At 42.7% G+C, this 6000-nt stretch overlaps 1 long non-coding RNA gene across 1 annotated transcript; it reads right to left on the reverse strand.

The window, feature by feature from the left end:
• Positions 1-8: 8 nt before the first annotated feature.
• LOC144328353 (uncharacterized) lies at positions 9-5554 on the reverse strand. Its single transcript, XR_013393537.1, has 2 exons — positions 4043-5554; positions 9-2160 (listed from the first exon to the last, which is right to left on the reverse strand). It is a non-coding gene; the product is annotated as an uncharacterized LOC144328353 (long non-coding RNA).
• Between the last annotated feature and the right edge of the window lie 446 nt (positions 5555-6000).

Here is a 6000-nt window from a genome sequence, read left to right on the forward strand (position 1 = left end):
CTGCTTCGTTTCCATTAGCTCTTCCTCAAACTCTCTCAGTTTAAGAAAGAAACAGTTTTAAAAGACTTCCCAAAAATGCTTTAAAAAGACTTCCCAAAAAGCCTCTCTTTCTGCCAGCTAGATGCTTCTCCATTTGGTCTTGGCCTTTTAACCTTAGAAAGAAGATCTGGCTCAAGTTTAAGGCACATGGTTTTATTTTACTGTTTACTAACTCTTAATTATGTTGGGTCCGTAACCTTGCTCTTTAACTTGTAATTCCAGCTTTTATGACTTTGAGAATTGTTTTCTGCTATAAATCAAAGGGGGGCCCCTTGTCTTAGGAGAATGGCCAAGGTTTTCTCTATAAACAGCTGGCCTTCTTGCCTGGCATGAAACATTTGAAAATCTAAGCCCATTTAATTTAGGAACCTGATCAAATATAAGCCAATATATGCCTTGATTAAAAATGCAGTCTATATTCAGATGCCACATTCCCCCCTTTCAAGCTCAAGGACCTGGCTACAAAGCGTCCTTGATAGCTTGATCTACATCATATTCCTGAGGTAAGGCTCTATATAGTGCCATGATATGAGGTAAAGTTTCATTTGAAATCATCTTGCTAATTGTACTCCTAAAACATGAGATGATACATGGCACCATACATAAAACCATTATCTGAAATGTTAAAGCAACAGGCATTCCCTGTCAAGTTCAAGACTCCACATAGGCCTCCCTGCTTGGCAAGTCATCCAACTGTCGTGCAATAAGTCTCAAACTCTGGGCCGTTGCATTGGTTACAAGTTCCACTACTGCTTGCAATCGAATTATTCTGTTTAGATTATAAATAGGATCCCATGCCCCTTGTATGAGCTCACCAGGATTCCAGGAGGCAGGATCATAATAGGCTATAATGCGCTCTGGTGGCCAATCATCAGTACCGCTCCAACTTTGGGTACTTCCTCCTGCTATATGAGAAATATCAGCGTTTCTTTGTGTTCGCTTAGCTGAACTAGTGGGCAAAATCCACATTAGTGGTAATACCCGTCCCAGGAAACAAGTCCCACTCCATTTGGAAGGGAGTTTCTTGTATGCCCATTCTCCACATATCCACCACAACCATCGGGTCTGAGGTTTTTGGTACGTGGAGTACAGAAGGCGAAATATCAAAAGAGGCAGAGAGTTCACAGTGCAGTATGTTAGATTGCCTTTCTCTGTCACAGTTATGTTCCATACCACTTTCCATGCATGAATAAAAGGAGGTGCACAGGGCAAGGTATTCCGAGTTCGATAGGTAGTACCGTGTGCCCAGGTATGACTATTCTTAATATAATCCCAAGTATAGTGACAATGAGAAGAGCCTATCATGGTAGAATCAGCTGCATCTGATGATTTATGTACACAGAATTCCCCTTGTACAGGTGTAACTGTAATGGTTTAGTTGAGTTCCATCCGGGGGAATTCTGTATTTCTGTTTGGTGTGGCATTTCGCTTACCATACCAATGGCATCTAATGGTATCGGTAATAAGGGCATACCTCCCTCTGAATCATCTGGCCCAAGAGAGCAAACAAGGCAATTGGTCCTATTTGCAACATTGGCTACCATTTCAGCTAAACCTACCCACATATTGTGGTCATAGCTGAATCCATATTTAGCAAATTTGGTCAGATTCAAGGACCCTTCCCCTTACCAAGAGATCAGGATTAATAATAAAATCATGTTGATGTCTAGCATATGCATTCCTTCCACAAAAGATTACCTTATTGTGATAGCATAAAACTATTAGTCCCAATATAATTCCCCCAGTGACAGAAATGGGGAACCACCAAGACCAAAACATATATCCCAAGGATCCCCAATGTGTAATATCTCTGATAATTGTTCCACAAGGGGGCAGTCAATCAATTGTATAAGAGAATCTTCCCGCTCACAGTCGCTGGTTCAGACGCTCCTCAAGCTTCAGGCGTGCGCAGGTCAGCCAGCTTCCAAGTTGTGGCTGCAGCAGGCCGGTCGTCTAATGTTGCCCGTGACCTAACCCGTTACCGGTAGGGCTAGATACAGGGGTTTTTAGAAAGAGTCAATTTTAAAGGATTAGAGGGGTCACCTTTGCACGTCCAACTGCCTTCAGACTTCTTCAAACGAGAGTGATGAATCCAGGGGGTCACCTCAGCTACCTTCACCGCTGTTGGAGTAGAAAGCAAGACGGTGTAAGGTCTACGCCACTTAGGTGCAAGTGGATCACGTTTTCCACTCTTTCACCCATATGCTATGCCAGCCTGGAGCTGATGAATCGGCTTGGCAATGCTGCACGGCGTGTGCTTGAGGGCCCACCTGTTAAGAAAAAAACAACAACAAACAAACAAACACGGGAGAGAGACAAAAACACGGGAGAGAGATTGCACTTATCCCTGTGTCACATGGTCTCCTATTTGTTTGAGGTCAGTTGGAATATCCTGAACAAAGGAGGGCGGCCTCCCATACAGGAGCTCAAAAGGTGACAACTTAAGTCTTTTTGTGGGTGCGCACCGAACACGAAACAGTGTTATGGGTAACACATCTACCCTCCTGAAACTTTAGACACATTAGTGGGCTTCTGGCATGCCCTGCAAATACCTTGCACAAGCGTCTGGCGGTAGGTGGTAAGTCTGGCCAGGTGAATTGCATTGTTTGGATCCCAATTAGGATCTTCCAAGGGAAAGTTGTCTTGGAGATGACGGTCAATATTATAAATATTTCCCACTCTGGCCTGCTCACGCAAATATATCTGTGCCTTTTCAATTATGTCTCTCCTTTCCTCAGTGGTGAAGAGAGTATTACTATTGAAGTCACCAAGTCCATCATAGCCTGAGGTTTTTCTGCGAAAGATGGGGCGTTTTCCAATTCATCAGACTGTAGTTGTGAATGGAATACATTGCAGGGTCGAAGTTCGAGGTGGCCTTGTTCCAGGTTGCCCATTAACCAGCACAGGCTCCTTAAGTGCATCAAATACTCTTCTGAGAGGGGCTACTACGTGACCTTTTTCTTCACTTTGCTCTAGGGGCCTCAAATCATAGGGGATGGTATTTGTCCCAAGGCGTTCTTTTAGCAGCTTAATACGCCTGGCTGTATTGCTTGCTGACCGATTAAGGTCTCCCTGTAACTTCTGTAATAATTCTCTAGGACTTGGATGTACAGGGGTTTGGGGTAGGCAATCAGTTGCTCCACTAAAAGAGACTGTAGATGGAGTTCTACTGGGACTCACAGGTGGAATAACCACTTCTGCTTGGGCTTCATTATAGGACTCCAATGCCTCCTGAAGATATTTATCATAATCTATCAAGGAATCAAGTTCTATGACTCCACCCCCATTATTCATTCCACTTTCTTGCCTTGGGGTTACAACTGGTGGAGGGTTTGAATTTGTTTGGCAAGATTCCTTTCCTAGCTTTGGCTTTTACAGCCAATAATTTGCATCGTTGGACTTTGCATTCCCTTATCCATGGAGGATTTTTATTTAATGTGCTCAGCCAGGAATCTATATATGAAAATTGTTCTGGGCACCCTCCAGTTTCTTTGGTGATGTTAGACCAAAGTTTGCTTACTAAATTTATATCAAAGGTTCCTTGAAATGGCCATTCAGTATTTTGTTTTGGCCATTCTAGTTCACATAACGTTCTCAAGCGCTCTGGCGTCCTTTTGACTCCATATGCCCCTGAGAAGGCTTTCTTAAAATTATTTCACATACATTCAAGAGGTGTATTTCCCCCCTTTGAACCCCCAACTCCCATTGTATGGCCCTGTGAAGTATCCACTCAGTCACTCACACACACACCTTACTGGGAAACGAAGTAGCACTCACTCCACACTTAGGTCAGCTACACATTGTACTTTCTCACACATGCAATGCGCAAGATACTTCACCCACACTCTACCTCCCAATCTTCCCTTTTCCCTACACCAGATCACCATCTGATGTACCCAGCCACCTAGCGTACTCAGTTCCCCTTTACTGAGACGCAGAAGTTTGATCAGGACTTCTCTTCCTCCCAATTAATTGGAGGGCCAAAACCCTTTAGTGCACTTACCCTTAGCTGGTTCCGTTTCCCCCCGGTCCGTCGCCGTCGGTGGGCAGGGTATCAGACAGACGAGACTGCTGCGTTCCCCTGGAAAAAAATTTTCCATTGCGCGCTGAGTAGGCAGTGAGTGATCCTCTGTCTTGTACCCTGCTCAGTAGGCGAAGGGGCTGCGTTCCAGCAGACCACTTATCCGAGTCACAGGGCACCATAAAATGTAGCACCCTGCTTGTGGTTAACGCTTAGCTGGAATGAAATATTCAACGCAGCAACAGAGAAATTAAAATAATAATTTATTTGTCAGACAAATAAATGTGAGGCACAGTGGTATATGATTACCAAGCTCTGGCCTGGCCTCCTGCCATTATGGCCAGCACTTATATTTCCTTAATCCAGCCCCCTTTGCTTCTCCTCTGGCTGCATCTGTCCAACCAGCCTGGTTGGAATTCCTATTGGCTGATTGGTATGACCAATCACAAAAATACACTCATTTCCTATTGCCTTTTATGGGAGACAAAGAGCTATATTTCCTTCCATTTATAATTGGCAAACAAGTATTAATATATCTTTACATGTGTCTCAACAAGGAATCTTAATTACCAGCTCACCTCTTTGCCCTCCTTGCCCTATTGCCTTCTAAAACAAATGGTTAATCTTAAATTTTTATCTTGAACAGATGTCAGAGACCTTGGGTTCATATTCTCATGCATCATCAATGAAATATCTCCTTTTGGAGGTCTTTAAACAAATGTCTGACAGCCATTTGTCATGAGTGCTCGATTGGCGTCTCATTTCTGGCAGGGAGCTAGGCTCATCTGCCCCCCTGGTCTCCTACAGCAATATGACTCTATGAAATAAGAATTTAACATTTCTTTCTTTCTAGATCCTTTGCATAATTACATTTAAACCAATATATTTAAGATAATATATTTCATACATTATCATAGGTAACCTTTTAAAAGAATAAAGCTTCTCAAAGTAAAAAGGAAGGAACTCAGTAAAAAACAGTTTTTAAAGAAGGTTCTTTAGTTTACATCCCCCCCCCCCTTCAGCCAGCTGCTTCGTTTCCATTAGCTCTTCCTCAAACTCTCTCAGTTTAAGAAAGAAACAGTTTTAAAAGACTTCCCAAAAATGCTTTAAAAAGACTTCCCAAAAAGCCTCTCTTTCTGCCAGCTAGATGCTTCTCCATTTGGTCTTGGCCTTTTAACCTTAGAAAGAAGATCTGGCTCAAGTTTAAGGCACATGGTTTTATTTTACTGTTTACTAACTCTTAATTATGTTGGGTCCGTAACCTTGCTCTTTAACTTGTAATTCCAGCTTTTATGACTTTGAGAATTGTTTTCTGCTATAAATCAAAGGGGGGCCCCTTGTCTTAGGAGAATGGCCAAGGTTTTCTCTATAAACAGCTGGCCTTCTTGCCTGGCATGAAACATTTGAAAATCTAAGCCCATTTAATTTAGGAACCTGATCAAATATAAGCCAATATATGCCTTGATTAAAAATGCAGTCTATATTCAGATGCCACATTTGTGCATTCCGTGTGGTGAGCTCAAGCAGGTGGAAGTCTCTCCCAACTGAGATCAGACAGACCCCCTTCTTGCTGGGGGTGCAAGACTGAGCCTTTCTTCTTCCAGCGGGCATTTTAAGATAGTGTTCAGTTTTATGACAAACCTTTTATTTTATTGTTTCATTTTCTGTGGTCTGTATTTTTGTACACTGCTTAGAAATGTGAATGACTTAATATATTAATGTCTTAAGTAAATAAATTATGGACAGATTGATTTCAGTGCAGCTTACAATGCAGCTTACTTCCTGGTAAATGGGCACAGGATTTGCAGCCTAGTAATTCCAAGTCAGTTTCTACCCCTGCATGAGAGCTGAAGAGAATTCACTAGGAAATAACAATACTGAACCGCCATGGTGAGCTTCCATCTGTCCGAAGCTCTTCTCCCAGCTGACATTAGCCAGCC

The sequence above is a fragment of the Podarcis muralis genome, chromosome 7 (assembly GCF_964188315.1).
Source record: "Podarcis muralis chromosome 7, rPodMur119.hap1.1, whole genome shotgun sequence".
In the NCBI taxonomy this organism is placed as follows: domain Eukaryota; kingdom Metazoa; phylum Chordata; class Lepidosauria; order Squamata; family Lacertidae; genus Podarcis; species Podarcis muralis.